The sequence below is a fragment of the Chelonia mydas genome, chromosome 8, assembly GCF_015237465.2.
Source record: "Chelonia mydas isolate rCheMyd1 chromosome 8, rCheMyd1.pri.v2, whole genome shotgun sequence".
NCBI classification, from domain to species: Eukaryota; Metazoa; Chordata; order Testudines; family Cheloniidae; genus Chelonia; species Chelonia mydas.
In genome coordinates, this window is record NC_057854.1 from 81,954,947 (window position 1) to 81,972,095 (window position 17,149).

Genomic DNA, 17,149 nt, shown 5'->3' on the forward strand with positions numbered 1-17,149 from the left:
CTATAATTTGTTTTAAAGACTTTTATTCTGTAGAAATTAATGCGGTAGCTCCCCTCATTTGGTAGGGAAAGCTCACTCATCTGGGATGAGTAGTTTTTTTTCAAGTTGGCAAAGCATTTGCTTTAGCACCAATCTTGCATTGTGCTTATGACAGCTTGCTTATAAATCAAGTTTTACAGGTAGTTTTATATAACTAGAGCCTTAAAAACACTATAGACATGGCTTCTCTTTTCAAATGTCGCTTTCACAGTAGAGCAGACTTCCTAAAAGAGAACTGTTAAGATCAGATTCACTAAAATATATCCCTAGCCTTCTGTAACATCCAGGCCCTGGTAGCCCAGGTACGCTAAGTCTTTTGCACTGCTATCTTTTTATTTGCATAAAAACATTTGTGTTCTGTTTGAAAAACTTTTTTAAAATTAATTTTGAAATATCTGTATTAGAAGTAGGATTAAACTTGAAGTAACAGGTTTTCTTTCTACTGTATAAAACACTTTCTAGACTAAAATGATGATTTTAAACAAATCAGTACAGTTAAGAACTCAATAATTCTTGCTTCTACACCATTTCTCTCCAAAATCACTCTTGTCTGTGTTTTGTGCAACCTTGTTCAAGCTGTTCTGATACTGAAGTCAAACATGTTTTTTAAGGGTACCTCCAAGATTTTAATGGAGAATGAAGGACAGCCTGTCATGCTTGTATGTGCTTCTAGATTGAGTAGAGGTTTGAAGTACAGCAAAATATAACTTATGTTGCATATTTTGGCATCTGTAATCAAAGTAAAGGTGAGGGCAAAACATGGCCTGTTGACAAAAGTATGCTTCAGTCTATTACTGTCTAATCATAATTAGTCTGTTAGGATTGTTTCTTGCTTGCTTTGGCTTAACGCTGAGTCGTCATTTTGTTGTTTGTAACTGGTGGCAAATTAGTCATTAATCAGTAAAGAAAAAAATGGAAAATTACTTGATTTTTACATTGATTCAAATGCTGAGAACATAAATCCTTTAGTGCTTTTGTATTTGTTTCCTTTCCGTTGATATGAGGTTTCTTTTTATATCTTCAACCAAATCGTGGGCTATAACTGAAAGGAATTATAGATGTTTCTTAAGTTAAAACTTTATTGCCTCAATAAAAACATGAATTTGATCTTAAAACTGATGGGAACTGATTTCTAAAAAATAGTGAAGGAAGCCTTTCCCCTTATATTAAAACAGAATTTGAATGATGTAGAAGAATTCATCTTTTCAGTTGTTCATTTTAAGAATGTTCCAATTTTGTCAGGAGTTGTCCAACTTTCATATTTTGTACCATACTTTAATACGGATATTGCCTTCTCCTGTTCTCTGTGTCACAAGCCACCTTCCTTCCTATTTTCAATATTTTATAATATTCCTATGGCAGCTATAATTATTGCTTATACTGGAAAATAATATTGGGAAAGGTGTTTGTCCTTTTAGTTGTCCTTAATAAGGTAAAATGACAGGTTTGTATCATGTGACAAGTGGGTTCTCCCTCATTCATTAGCAAATATTTTACAGACCATGTCTGGTCCACTAGAATCTCTGTAGTAGAACAATATTAAGAAAATATTTTGAATGATAAAGAGATGATCCAATTTTGATGTATTAAGACAGAATCAAAATATTAACTTGAAGTGAGTGGCAATACTTTTTTGTAATAAAAATATATATTCTCATCAAAACTAAGAAGAGTCAGTCTTCAGTATTTATGAATACAACAGGAAAATTAAAATTCAGACTAAATGAGAAGCAGCTTGCGGGTGGGGAGGAAGGAGTTGTTTTTCAGATGCCTACATTTGGCATGTATATTCCAGAATGAATCTGTACTTATTTTTACTCTGCATTTGTAGGACTCATTATTTTTACCAATACTGAAAATCAGTTGCCTGCAGAATTTTACTGTTTTGTTTAATTTGCAATACTAACCGCTGTTTGTTTTTGGTTTTGTTTTATTTTATTTATGTTTGCAGATTTTCATTGTACATAAAAAGCCAGAGTTAAAACAGCGGTCAGTTTAACTGACCAGAATTTTGGTATTTGATCATGTTGACAGCCGTCAGCAAGCTGTCTAAATTGGCACAATTTAAATTAATTTTTTTTCTGAACTCTATTTTGCACCAGTGCAGATCTGTGGATAGCTCCTCTCTCTCTAGATTTCAGGCAGGAAAGAAACCAATCGGAAGCTCTCATTGTTCATCCCTCTTTGGTCTGCAACTTTCCCCCTTTTTATCTGGTCTTCTTGCCTTCCCAGAGGAGTAGCAGAAAATATATCTCCTATCATTTGGCAAGTGGTTTTTTTTTTTTTTATGGTTTTATATTTTTCAGTATACTCATGGTTTACTGTTTTGGTTTTCTGAAGACACTAGTTTTTTACTTTGAGGAGTAAAAGAAAAGGCTTCAGGCTCATTGCTTCTTGTGGCTCTGCTCAGGCCACAATAGTGGGATCATTCATTCCTACTTGTGGATGTGAAATTGAGAGGACTCTGGACTCCCTGGATTCAGAAGTTCATTATTATTTTGCAGCCCCCACAGCACCATCCAGTCTTAATTAGAAACACAGGAGCAGCACTAACATAAACACAAAATCATCCACAGATTAACTTTCCTGTTAAAATGCATTGTTTGATCATTCACTTCTTTATTTAACATAGAAAATGCTATCCTGGGAGAATGGTGAAGTATCTGTTATTTTTATCTCATACATTAGTCAGAGTTGGTTTTTCTTTAATATATAGTAGGGCTTGATGAATGTAAGACCAACTCCAGTAATTCTTAAGTCAAATGATACCTCACAAGCCAGCCCTCTAAAAAAAAGTATGTTGGTTCTAGTGCATCTGTATCCAAATACTTGAATTTTCTGGGCTCCTGCCACTATTTATTGGGCAGTCATTCATTGATTATTCTGCTGTCCGTTCCAAGTTGGTCTGATGCATGATGTTGTTGAGTGCAGTCACTTTGCTCAGTACCATACAAAATATAAAACAATGTCTTTGCCTCAGGGAGATTGCAGTCTTTGGAGCAGTGTGCAGCATGCTGTTGGCATATAACACAATAATTATATGCAATGCAAGAATGGACTACGAGACCAAGAGAGTAGTGCTAATTTTAGGTGGGGGAAATGGTTTTGTTCTAAGTGGTATGTTGACAGAATTTGTTGACATTGATTCAATATTTGTCAACCTTCTGGAAGAAGCAGATTTTCAGGGAGGATTTGAATGAATAAAGAGCAGGTGACTGGCACATTAAGATGCACATTTCAGGCACGTTTCATTCCATACATTGAAGGAGGTATGAAGATGAATAGGAAAAGAGGGTAACAAGAAAAACTTCATTAGTGATGTGAAAGGAGTGAGGGAGATGGAGTAAGAAATCAGAAAATGATGTAGGCAGGGGCCAAATTATTTAGTCTCGAGGATGAAATATGTGTAGGACTGATCCCCCTGAAGCCCATCGCTGCCCCACGTTAATCTATTTAGAGGTTGTGGTGGAAGACTGAGAGGCACTTAGCTTTTGTTCTAAACTTTTTGTCATAATTAGGTAAATATGTTGCTATTTGAAATACTAGCTTGTGCTGACTCCAATCCTTGAGATGCTACTGGACAAAGATTCTGCAGTGTTTGCAAACTTCTGTTAATGGTCTTCCAGAATTCTGCTTAATTTAAAAAGAAAGCTGTTGGAACTCTTAAATGTCAGAATATGCAACAGGAATACAGGAGTGGCATAAATTATTGGTATCCTTGAATTTTGCATCTTAGATACACCAAACTCAACTATTGAGTCTATAGATTTATTTCTTCAGTGGCTATTCAATTTAAATACTGTGCAAAAACAATAGTGAAAATGGTTATATTGTGTGACACAGATGCAGTAAGTAGATCGTAGGGTACTTGTTGCCCACCTGTCAAGACTGTTTTTCAAAAAGATGTTCAGTAGAAAGAAAAACATAAAACAAGTGTAATCCAAGGTAGACGCATTCAGATCTCCAAAGCGAAGGTACTCTTCGGTGCACAGGATTTAAGAGTTGTTTTCTCAGTCAGGGGATATAAAATAAATCCGTGTCTGAGTTTGTTACAAACACATAAGGTACACACATCGGACAAAGTCCAAAGCAGTTTAAAAGGCTTTAAATTGACGATGGTCTTAATTTAAAAAATGTTGTTGAGTGGGAGACTCATTCTGGTTTTAGTAAAGCTAGTTAAAGTTGACTGGTTGCGTGGTGGTCAGATGTTTAAATGTGTGCTGAACTTTTTCATTTTATTTTCTGTGTCTTTTGTCCATATAACTCCATATAAAGGGTACATCTATCTGCCCCTGGAAACATTGCAATGGTACTGTTAAGAGTTTATTGTATTAAACAGTCAGCAGTCTTTGCACATCTAGGGATAATTATGTTGTGACTATTGTATGGTCAGGAATAGCATAGGATATGGATGCAGTAATGTCTCTTGGTGCGAACATACTTTACTAGCTGAGGCTGGTCAGGTGGATTAATTAATTTCCTTATTACTATGTTTTGCAAAAAAATTGATTTAGAGATTTAAATTTTGAGAAGTTTGGTGATAGCATGTATGGTGGTCTTAAAAAAACAAAACAAAACAAACCAACCACCTGTGGTTTGCTTTGGATAACAGTATGGATGAGGGTCTGAGGTCCCTGAAAACAAAAGTATTCATTACTAGTTTCATTTGTTCCTTTGCTCTTTGGAGTTGCTCTAAAAGGCTATTTTTCATATCATTTGAAAAAAGAAGGGCACTGTACTCAACATACTATGTTTTGTAAAATAGAGCAAAGCAAAGAAACAGTTAAAAAAACAGAATCATTTCTCACAGAGGAGTCAAATGCAGACTATGACTTTGTCTTGCCTCAGTTGAAATATGTTGATATGCTGGGGGCTCCTTTCGTCTAGGCTCACAATAATATAATGTGTGTTCAGATAGCCCGTTTGAAAAAAAGGATCTTGTGTTGCTTCCCCCCGCCCCTTTTCCTGTGGAATGGGAGAAAAATGGAAATACGTTTAAGTACAAAATAGTGTTGTGAGATTGTGGGCAGAATTCTTTTCTGTGTAATTCCAAGTATTTATTTCAAAGTAATGAATGGAGTTATTTTAATAAAATATTTTAGTGTGCTTACAGAGAAACTCTACTCTGATATGACCAGCTGTTAATTTTCCTTTCTGCTCTTAAGTCTGATAGATTCAATTTCTCTGCCTTAAATAATGTTTATAATAAAACAACTAAAGCACTGTGGTTTGCTTCCTGTTTTTCTAATATTATTGAATGTTGACGATCTTTTTTATTATAAGCTGGTGCTTATTGACTCTCCTCAGTAGCTGAGGAAGAATCTTTGTCATGCTCTTGCGCAGAGGTTTTCTGTACTTTACGCTCCTATTCATTGTGCACTTTGCATTTTCTTTATAATATGAATTTTCTATAGAAGTAACAAGCCACTAGTGGAAAAACTCCGGTATTTTTCCATCAAGAAGCATGTGGGGGGATAAATAAGCTCAAACATATTCTTAAGTAACAAATTAAGAAATATACCTCAACGTTTACAAGATTTATTCTTTGTTTATTTATTTTAAAATGTAAATATTAAAATATTTTAAAAAAATAAATTAAGGCTGAGAGTCCATATTAGAGATTTGTAGTTAAAAAAGAAAAAGTTACAGGGATATTGTAATTATCCCAATAACAAATATTACAAGTCCAAGAAGTTCAAGGTTAAACTTAAAGATCCAAACATGTTATGGTATGAAAGGAAGGATGTTCTGCTGCCTAGGATACTAACTGGGGCCATGGAAGACCCTGGTTCAGTTCTCTAATGTGCTACACACTTCCCGTGTGTCCATACGTAAATCACTTAATCTCTCAGTGCTTCAGTTTCCCATCTGTCAAATGGGGATTATAATACTTACTTATTTCACAGGTGTGTTGTAAACATAACTACATTAAATATTGTGGCTCAGATACTACCGTGATGGGAGCTATATAAGTATCTAATAGTATGTCTACCCTGGAGTAAGAGATGTGATTGCCTCTTGGGTAGACATATCCGTGCTAGGCTAGCTTCAGTCTAGCTAGCGTGGCTAAAAAGAGCAGTGAAGGTACAGCGACATGGGCTTCAGCACCGGCTGTACAAGTGCTCCTGGGACCCTGGGTGTGTATTCGCTTTCCTACCCTGTGCTGAAGCTCACTCCAATGTGTCTTCAGTTTCTATTTTTGTAAATTTAGTTATATTAAAGCTAGAGTGGGTGTGCCTACACATGTTGAAAATCACAGCTCCAATTGTAACAGACATAAGATTTGCTAGATAGATATCCAAGTATCTTTCCACAGCTTTAACTCTGCCCTGTAGTAATACTCAACAATAAGCATACATTTATGATTAATGTATTTTAGTGTTTGTGATCCCTGATTAGGTGAAAATGATTTATGAAGACTCATTTGATCCCCCCCCCCCCCACACACACACACACATTTTTCTGCATGGTGTCACTACAAGGCAGAATTAAGGTTGAGTCCGTTTCCATACCTTAACTCTTTGGGTTTCAGATCGCCAGACAGTTTGTTTACATTTGCACGGCTGCCTGCAGCTCCCAGTGGCTGTCGTTCACCGTTCCTGGCCAATGGGAGCTGTGGGAAGTGGTGGCTAGCACGTCCCTGCAGCCTGCGCCGCTTCCCTCAGCTCCCATTGTCTGGGAACGGCAAACCACTGCCACTGGGAGCTGCGGGTGGCCATGCAAATATATTCAAACTGTCTGGTGACCTGCCAGCGGAGTACCCTGACAGGCTGCATGTGGGCTGCAGGTTGCCCACCACTGATCTCCAGTCATGAGCCTTACAACACTGAAGTATAAGCTCAAAGCTGAGGAATGGCATGTAAATGAAATCTGTCAGGCTAATACTCGCTTTCCTTAATCCATGATGCCAGCTCTTCAGAGGAATTAAGAAAGAGGAAACCCTGAACTTGGCATAGAAATTTTAAACTTTTTCACTTACAATATTTGGAAAGGACTTGCACTCTAAAATGGGCAAACAAGGCTTCCTCAGATGCTGTTTCTTTTTTTTAATGCCTTGGGCTCAGTTGTAAGTGAACCAGAAAAGAAACATTAGCAACACTGGGCTCTCTAAGCGTTTAACTTGACAGTTTTACCCCATAAATGTTTGACTATAATTTTAGATGTGCATCCAAAATAACATCGTGTTCTTACGCAATAGAATATTTTATACCAGTCATAGACTAATAAAATCAAATTAATCCAGAAGAGGTTACAGTGACTTTTTAATTTCTTTAGGAGTTATTCCCAAGTTTATAATGTAAAGATTTTCAGTAGTAGTTGCTATGCCAACCTCATAAAATTGCTGAAACAAATAACGTCCGGACTAGAACAAATGAGCATCTTCCATAAGTAGTCCTGTACAACTAACGGATTCAAAACAGAAAAGTCTTCACAAAATTTCTACTTCACAAAATAATAATAAATGTATTCATTCGTAAGAACTAAGTAAAAAGGGGGCAAATATCAGGTTTTTTTGCAGGTTTACAAAATACAACTTGGATCAAATATGGCTGACTTCTTTGTTATGAATTTTAAAGAGATATTGCCAAATTAAAAACCTTGAGCCTCTCAGGTGCTGAGTACAGAGCTCAGAGGGAGTGAGGGCTATAGTAGCTTTAAGTCTGAATTCCAGGCTGTTATAGCAGACAGAGTAGCCCCTCGGGTAGTTTAGATGTCCCACAGGGGCTGTCTGGATTATGGAAGTCTGTCCCCATCTGCCTATGTGCACCTGTGCTGCCCAGAATCTGTACAGTGCAACGTGCTTTGGCTCTGCCTCTGGCATCACTGCTGTGCCAGGATTTGTGAGGAGATGCTCAGAAGACATCCTGCAGTTGGACCCCTGCACCCACATGGAGATCTGCAGGCACAGATGTTTGCATATGTATTGTCAACTGCAGGATCAGAGTTTTAGGGGAACTACACTGTAGCACAGGGGTTCTCAAACTGGGGGTCGGGACCCCTCAGGGGGTTGTGAGGTCATTATGTGGGGGGTCTGAGCTGTCAACCTCCACCCCAAACCCCGCTTGCCTCCAGCATTTATAATGATGTTAAATATATTAAAAAGTGTGTTTAATTTATTAGGGGGGTCGCACTCAGAGGCTTGCGATGTGAAAGAGGTCACCAGTAAAAAAGTTTGAGACCTACTGTAGCACAATATAATTCACATAGTTCAGGAAAACTATGCTTCTGTTCCATCCTTAGTTTGGGCAGGACTTTATGCAGACAGTTTACTTATCTAGACAGTCAAACGAGACTGATGTCCTAGTCTGTCTTCACATTCTGGTTCTTGTGCACTAGTGAAATGGTACAGTGTATTGTTTCCAAAAACTTTAAGGGAATGTTGAAATAAATATTTCAACAGGTTTTTTTACTCCTGAAAATAAATGAATATGTTTTATAAAACTGTCTTTAGGCCCAAAATATTGGTTTTGTTTAAAGCTACCTGGTAGGTATTTTGTATGTCAGGCATCTCTCTCTCATCTTATGGCACACCCAACCCTTCTTGCCTGAGATCAGTAAGGGTGCTGGACTTGCATACTCTGTGTGGCAATGCATTGTACTGCAACAATATAGCTGGGCTGGCCAATAGTTTTCTTTTTAAATAAATATTTATAAAATATGAAGGTACCTGATTCTCCTTCCATTTTGTTAAAATGATCATTTAGTGTATCCTTAGAGTAGCCAAGAGAAGAACAAACAAGATAAGCCTTGAAAAATAAAAAAAAGTGGAAGTGCCTCTTGACGTATGAAAATCTATGTGCATACATTTTAGGAAAATCTGTTATTTACTCAAATATATGTTGGTTTTATATTAATCTTTTATAAGTAAAAGAAAAGAATGGTACTGAATGCCAGATTCTTGTCGCCTGCGATCAAGATTTAAGAAATATCAAAGGACCTGGAATTCTGGCTGTGAAGTTTGAGTTTTCCAACCTCATTATGTAAAATGTACATGAAAAATGTAAGTGCTTTAATCAGCGATTTGTTAAAACATGACCATTGTTGGCACTTGGTTATTTTATCATGACCAATGAAATGACAAAAAAATTATACCATAGCCATTGAGTGCTGTAATAAGAAATTTATTATTTTATTGAGTTGGGCTTCTAAAAGGTTGGAGAAAGGAGAAGGTGAGTTGTCATTTAACTCATGAGTTATGGTGTGTTCTTGCAGTTTCGGTAGGAGTGCTAATGTAGAACAGGCTCTAGCTCAGTGCTTCTCAAGCTATCTGATGTGGGGGACCGGCAGTTTTTTTTTTTCCAGTGTGTGCGCAGACCGGCAGCCGATGACTCGCAGCACCAGTCCATGGACCGCCACTTTGAGTAGCATTGCTGGTGTTTTGACAAATGTATCAATTAAACCTGGCATTGATGTGGTAGCTAAAACACTGGTACCTTGTGTATACTTCAACTTCCACCGTTGCGAACACTGTGGAAATTTGTTCAGGAAAAAACCTAGCCTAGGTGAGGCTATAGAAAGTAAGGCAGAAGATGGAGGTGTTCTGAAACAAAAAAAGAAGAAGAAAATCATTAATATTCCACAGTGTGAGTATATAGAAATGCCAAGTAATAAGGGAAACAAAATACAAGTTATTAATAAACTGTCTGTGCTGCAAGTCTCTTCCCTTGCTGTCTCTTAGTTGTCTGGCATGGTTATGGGCCTTGGTGTTCTAACTTTTTTTTTTTTTTTTTTTGGTAGTGCCACTGTGACAATATAAGTAGATAGGGCTCTTGGAAATATGTCAGAGTAAACTGAACCAATAGAGCGAAATTATTATGCCATTCATAAATGAGGAGACGGGTATGAAATTAATTCAAAATGGTTGAGATAATTAACTTTTTTACAAAATCTGTCTGACAAGAAAAATAAATTTGGACAATTAGAAACGAGGAAGAGTTTTTGCAAAAATAGCTAATTACAGCTAATTTAAGAACAGGTAAGGGAATACATGGAGAATCTGAGCATATATACGAATCAACAACTACCTCTAATATGTTAGTGTGCTAAGCGGACAGATGGTAGGTGGGCAGTGTTGCAATAGATATCTTCTCAGTAAGGGTCATTGTAATATGATAGAATGCTTACATATAGCATAATGTCTAGGAACTTAGAGAACTTTGTTTAGAAAGTGCTTGATGAGCGAGGATAGTGTATATGGGGAAGGAAATGAATGATGACTGTTTCCGTGTCTTGGTGCTCCTTCTTTCTATACTTAAGCAGGCAATGTTGAAGGAAATTTGATAGTGGTCAGAGAGAGAGAGAGAACTCCGCTATTGAAAGATCATGCAGAGAGTAGGGTTTAGTGAAGACAAGGTCCAGTGAGTGGAAGAGTTCATCTAAACCAGGGGTCGGCAACCTTTTGCACGCGGCCCGTCAGGGAAATCCGCTGGCCGGCTGGGACAGTTTGTTCACCTGCAGCGTCCGCAGATTCGGCCGATTGCAGCTTCCACTGGCTGCGGTTCACCGTTCCAGGCCAGTGGGGGCTGTGGAAAGCAGTGCAGGAAGGGGGATGTCCTGGGGGCGGCGCAACTGCGGCCAGTGAGAGCTGCAATCAGCCGAACCTGTGGACACTACAGGTAAACAAACCGACCCGGCCCGCCAGCAGATTTCCCTGACAGGCCGCATGCCAAAGGTTGCCGATCCCTGATCTAAAATAAAAGTTTAAAAAAGGTGGGGGGGGGGGGGGGAGTCTGGAGCCTAAGGGGTCAACACAGAAGTTGAAATTAGTGGTGATAAGGGATGTACCGAAAAAGAGAGAGGGCCAGGAATCAAAATCAGGCAGGAGGATGAGGAAGTGTTAGGTTGGTGCTAGATGACAGCTATATAGAGAGAGTCTGGGAGTGTAGTTTGAAGGAGTGGTAAGAGAGAGTTAATTTTGGAAGATTTAAAGATTTAACACTGGGGTTAGCACCTTACAGGCACAAAACGGTAGTAAGGGGTAAATGAAGTCCAAGGTCATTTCATGAATGTCCAAGTAAGACTCTCACGATAAAGTGATTGCAATAAAAATGCTCAATAGTGGTCGGATTTGTAAGTTTGCCATGATGAATATTGTTTTAAAAAAAAATTATTTTTTTTTTGTCCTATTGATGGTTATAATTTTATGGTCTGAGATGAGGGAATGAACTTGGATAATCACTCTGTTACTGAATCTGTCCTGATGTGGATGAGGAGTTCTAAAAATTATTCGTTACCTGTGCAGTACTACTTTGTTTTAAGCCCCATAAGTATTGAAGTGACAGCTTATCTACTTCATATTGGCATGCTGAATGTCTTTGTGAACATTTGTCAAAAAGTTGCTACTTTGAGACGTTTTTAAAGCGATCATTTTTAAAATGCAATTTGCAAAAATAGTAATTTATATATACATCAGGTTTTCCACAAGCAAGCATATTTTACCTACTGGAAAAAAGGTTGTTCACATTTGAAACAAAACAGAAAACAGTCATTTTCATTTTGTTTTCTATAAAAGTATCTTTGAAAAAGACATATCTGTGAAACAGCATTAGAAGCAATCCTGTCACTCCCACTTCACTGTGATTCTTTATGGTCCTTTGAGTGCTGATGGATTTAAAAGATTATTGGCAGAATTGTCTTGATGGCTGTCATCAGTTTGTAAATTCTGCTGTTTTGCGTGACACCATAGTAATAAATTTGTCAGAAAGGATATTAAATAATTCCATTTAGGGAATGTGAGTGGAGGCCTTCCTTATGTCATAATCCATGATTTGAAAATAGATGGTCTTGTTTGTAATTTTTAGATTAAAGCATTGCTCAGAAGCTACAACTCTGTAGAATGCTAATTAAATGCCATCCTACAGGACGTGTTGATTATTAGTGCTATCTAGCATCTACACAGTATTTTTAAGTATTTAGAGTTTTACTGCACGCTTGCTTCTAAGTCCTTACTTGACTATGTATGGACTAAGAACTGTATACCACAGTTCAGACTTCCTAACCTTAGCCAGTATCTTTTTGGGGAAGAGGAACTGTTGAGTTCCTGTTACTCTTAAGTGCCAAGATTTACATGTGACCTAAATGTATTTGAAGGATTAAAAAGCTTAATATGATGACTTTTTTAACTACTGGAAATGATACAAAAATATTGTCAAAGGAAAACAATGGAGCAAAAAAATCTGCTAAAACATTAGTAATTAATAGAGATAGTTGGAGAAATTTTGATTTTTCAGCAAAAATAGAAAACTGAATTACTTCAATTCTGAAATGCCATCACGATGATTATTGGAGTAGTAATTTACCCATTCTCCTCTATAGGCTAGGCTCCCTTGTTGGACTACATCTCTGATGATGCACTACAGTCTCACCTCCTGATGAGAGTGCATGATGGCAGTCACATGGCTGAGGTTTGAATCATGGGAGTTGAAATCCTTCTGGGGTGATTCAGTGGAATTAAATGTGCCCCTTCTGAAGAATATGGATTTTGTAAGCTATTGGGAAAAGAGTGCCTTGACTCTGAGACAACATCAGATATACTGCTGGGGTATCTTCTACTTGTTGGAGACAGTCCATTTGTTGAAAGAGTATATCACCAAGACCATCTCACAAGCTAAGAAAATAGTCTTCTCATTGTCCTAGTGTGCAAGAAATTTTATAACTCCTGGACATTATGTTCTCCCCGATAGATCGGGTTGCCTAGGCATGCTGTCACTCCTGACCCCTTTCGCTAGGCAACATAAGGGCCAGAGAACAATATCCTAAAAGTCAGGATTCACCTGGAAGAGAGAGTGCAAGCACAACTGCTCTGGTAGGAGCCTCATCAGCTCATCAGGCAGAGAATGCAGTATGGTGTAATCATCATAAATGCCATCAGAAAGGGTTGGGGCAAGAGTGACTTTTCACTGAATTCAAGGGACGTGCTAGACAAACATTTTTGAATTGGTATGCTCAAGCCAGTGGCACAATAATCTGCCATGTATATAATTAAAATATTAAGTTACTTGCTTAGGGGAAATTTCAGCTGGAACTTCTGCAGGCAGACAATTTCAGGGGAGTGGGTAATGCAAAAATCCATCCAATGGGGAGGATACATTTACCTGTATGGGGGGGGGGGGGGGGAGAACTTATCACTGGGAATTTGGGTGGTGGTGGAATTTGAGTTCTAATTTAAGAAAAATGAGGGCTTGTCTACACTGGCAATGTTAATGGCTTGTGTAGTCTTGGCACAGTGCTGGGAGAGAGCTCTCCCAGCGCTCTGAAAAAAAAACACCTCCACAAGGGGCGTAGCTACCAGCGCTGGTGCACGGTCTACACTGCCATGTTACAGCGCTGAAACTTGCAGCACTCAGGGGTGTGTTTTTTCACACCCTTGAGTGGGAAAGTTGCAGTGCTGTAAAGTGCCAGTGTAGACAAGCCCTGAGTTTTTGTTTTTTTTTAAGTGAGCTAGCTGATCCTGGGGATGACAGATCAGTGAGTCTTACTTCAGTACCAGGCAAATTAGATGTAAAAATCTAATTTTTTAAAATTATAGTTATAAAACACTTAGAAATATTTTCTTCACAATGTAAAATTAGCCTGTGGAACTTATTTCCAAAAGGTATTATTGAAGCATGAGCTTTGTAGGATTACAAACTTTTGGACACTTGTATGAGTAACATTCACAGTTACACTAGTTAGGATAAAACTTAGTAAAATCAACCCTTGTGCCAGTCACTAACTTCCAGGAATTAGAAAGAAACTTCTCTATAGGCAGGCTATAGCATATTTGTCTACATGGGTATGGGGGGTTATTATTTTTTTCTTATTGATATAAACACTTTTCTTTGAAATAAATTATATTGGTCACTTTTTGAGACACCATCTTGAAAATGATGGACCATTCATCTGATCTGGTTGGATAATTCCTATATCACAACAGATATTAACAAATCAGAATATTGTTTGTAATAGTATAAGCATGGCACTTAATACAGTTTTGCAAAGAGTAAAGACATACATCCAAAATCACCATGGCATTTACTTCACTTTTCTAGTACAAGATGCTCTTCTTGAGGGTCTGGGAATTGTAATGTAGGTTTGGTGTATGAGGAGCCAGTGTGTTAATTCTAGTCAGTCCAATTCAAATACATGGTCTTGAACATTAAAAGAATTAGGACTAAAAAATATGCAATAGTGCATATAGGTTTGCTGGCCTGCAGCCACTATTCTGAAGATAAATCACTGCTGTCAGTCTGGTAACTGATTATGAAGTAGCTATCAGTGTGTCTTTCTAACAGTGATTCCCATGCTGCCGCTTTCTTCCACACACACACACGGCTTATCAGAGGGCATTTAAGAGTGGAGGAAGGCACCATCACCTTACTTTTCAGACACTAATTAATTAATATAAGGGTTGATAAGTACTTGATAACTTTTGAACATTCCAATCCACCCAATGTAACCAAGGAATTAATAAATCTGATAATACTTCTTAAATGGCTTTTAAAGTTTGATATCTTTCTCATACTATAATGATAAAACTATTAGGAAATAACAATGTTTCTAGATGTCTTTACTGATTTAAAATAATATTCTAGCTATGTTTAAGAGTTTATTTTTCATCTGCTATTTTCTTTAATGAATACATATTGACTTATGGTTACTGTAATGAAGTTATTTTAATTTTTTAAATTAAACTTTAATACCTCTATAATTTAAATAAATGTATTTGAAACACATTTCTGTAATTGTGTACAAGTGATGTTGGATAAGAGCAAAGCTTTTTAGCAGATGGGGTTATGTTTCACATTGACAATATGTCAGTTTAGGCGGCAGACATAAGGCTGTGATGATATGATAAAATGGGGAGGAGGAGGTGAATATATAGTATGATAGTAGATAGGAGTAAAGGTCTGATTTGTGAGGCAGGACATGAAAATCATTTGTTCAGTCCAGTGGTTTTCAAACTTTTTTTCTGGGGACGCAGTTGAAGAAAATTGTTGATGCCCGCAACCCAATGGAGCTGGGGATGAGGGGCTCAGGGCTGGGGCAGAGGGTTGGGGTGAGGGCTGCGAGGTGGGGCTCGGAATGAGGGGTTCAGGGTACAGGAGGGGGGCAGAGCTCTGGGCTGGGGGTGCAGGCTCTGAGGTGGGGCTGGGGATGAGGGGTTTAGGGTGCAGGAGGGGTCTGGGTGGGGGGGGCTGATGGCTCTGGGCTGGGGGTGCAGGCTCTGGGGTGCCTCCCCCCAGCTCCCATTAGCCGGGGAGCCAGTGCTCAGGGCAGGGGCAGCATGTGGAGCCCCATGGCCCCCCTGCCTAGAAGCCGGACCTGCTGCTGGCCACTTCCGGGGCACAGCGCTTTGTCAGAACAGGTAGGCACTAGCCTGCCTTAGCTGGGCAGCACTGGCAACAGGACTTTTAACATCCTGGTCAGTGGTGCTGACCAGAGCTGCTAGGGTCCCTGGGTGCTGAGCTCGGCGACCCAGTGCCTTACATGCCGCGACCCAGTACTGGGTCACGACCTGAACTTTGAAAAACACTGGTTTAGTCTGCGTCTCGTTATCTTGACAGATTATCATGTATTAATGTATCAGACAACTCTTACTTTTGATGTGCATAAAGAGTTAGTTTTACCAAAATAAATGTTTTAGATTGAAGTTACCTTTTTAATCTTCCTGCTGAATTCACTGTATTAGGAGTCTTTTTATTGACTTCAGTGGCTATTGGATATGGTCCTGTGAGCCTTATCCTGAGTTTTGCCACTAACTTTAATTGAAGAAGGATGGTATCAATATTCAGATGTGACTTTATTCGTGCCACCATCAACATAGGGACTAAATATCTAAAACTGAGAACTAGTCCTTTGAATTTCTTCATTTCCTAAAGCTTAGTATATCACTTACTGAATTTAAAATTGTCCTGATGTTGGAAGTTAAATGTTTGTTACACAGGATACCAAGATCCATAATTGCTAAAGAACATGTGGGTTCCTATATCAAAGGTCATGTATTAATGATGTGTTGAGATTTAGAGCAGCATTGGAATCTATTATGGAATTATAGGGTCTGCCAATATTCAGCTGTAGAAAAAATATTATGAATGCAAAGAAAAGAGAATAGCTATTAGGAAAGGTCAACATTATTTCAAATCTTTAGTCTTCCAAGACGATATTTAGAAGTTTTATAAATATTTGAATCAGAATGGAAAGTGTTGGACAACCTTAATATTGGTGGTTCTAGTGTTCTATCTAGAATATAATTCTCTCCCTCTCTCCCAATCCTACTGAATTAGATTTGCGGACTTCTAGTATGAGAGAAAATAGAAAGATTTATTCGTTCTTATTTGAAAATTTCCTTTCTCTGAGCAAATAAGTTCCACAGAACTGGCCCATCCTTGGCAGATTGTTTTCTATTACAAGCAGGGACCCGTTTTGGCTTTTGATTCCATTAACAAATGTTGATGTTCCTGTTAAGTTGGGCAATACATAATTGTAATAACTATCTTTCTTGACACGAGTTCTGTAATGGTTCATTGACCAGGCAGTTAACTTTGACAACAAAGGGTTATCTTAAACTGTGTAGGTCTTCAGGGACTGAGCCACAACCTTTCTTGCTAGTGACTGAGAGGTCTGGTTCTGCTTCCAAAACTTCAGATGGGCTGAAGGTCCCCTGTAATTTAGAAATAATTTTAAAAATTGAAAAAACACTATGTGATCATGTAGCTGAAGACAATGCCTATGCACAAGGGGCTAAATTAAGGATGCACAGGCATCCTAAATTCCGGTGTTTCCTAACTTTTGAGTGTCTTAGTTTACAATCTTGATTTTCTTTTAACATGTTTTTTGGAGGAGCAGGGGAGGGCAGTGTGTGTGTGTGAGAAACTTGTCTCTGTCCCAGTCCTGTCTTTTCTCTAACCCATGGCTCCTCATCCCAGTCCTAATGACCTGATCCAGTCAGCCTCAGCTTCGCCCATTGTCTCAACTCCTTGTCCTCAGTACCCTTGCCACCCTGTCCCAGATCTCCCTTTCTTCCCTCATCCAATATGTCTCTCCCTTGCCCCCTGGACTCCAGTCTTTTCCCCAATCCTCATGGGCACCTAGTGCCAGTTTCCTCCATTGCTGTTTCCTTGTCCCAGTC

General features: G+C 38.4%; 1 protein-coding gene across 8 annotated transcripts in view; it reads left to right on the plus strand.

Moving 5' to 3' along the window:
* ZZZ3 (zinc finger ZZ-type containing 3) overlaps positions 1-17,149 on the plus strand; it is a 107,502-nt gene that overhangs the window by 3,222 nt on the left and 87,131 nt on the right. The window lies entirely within an intron of this gene.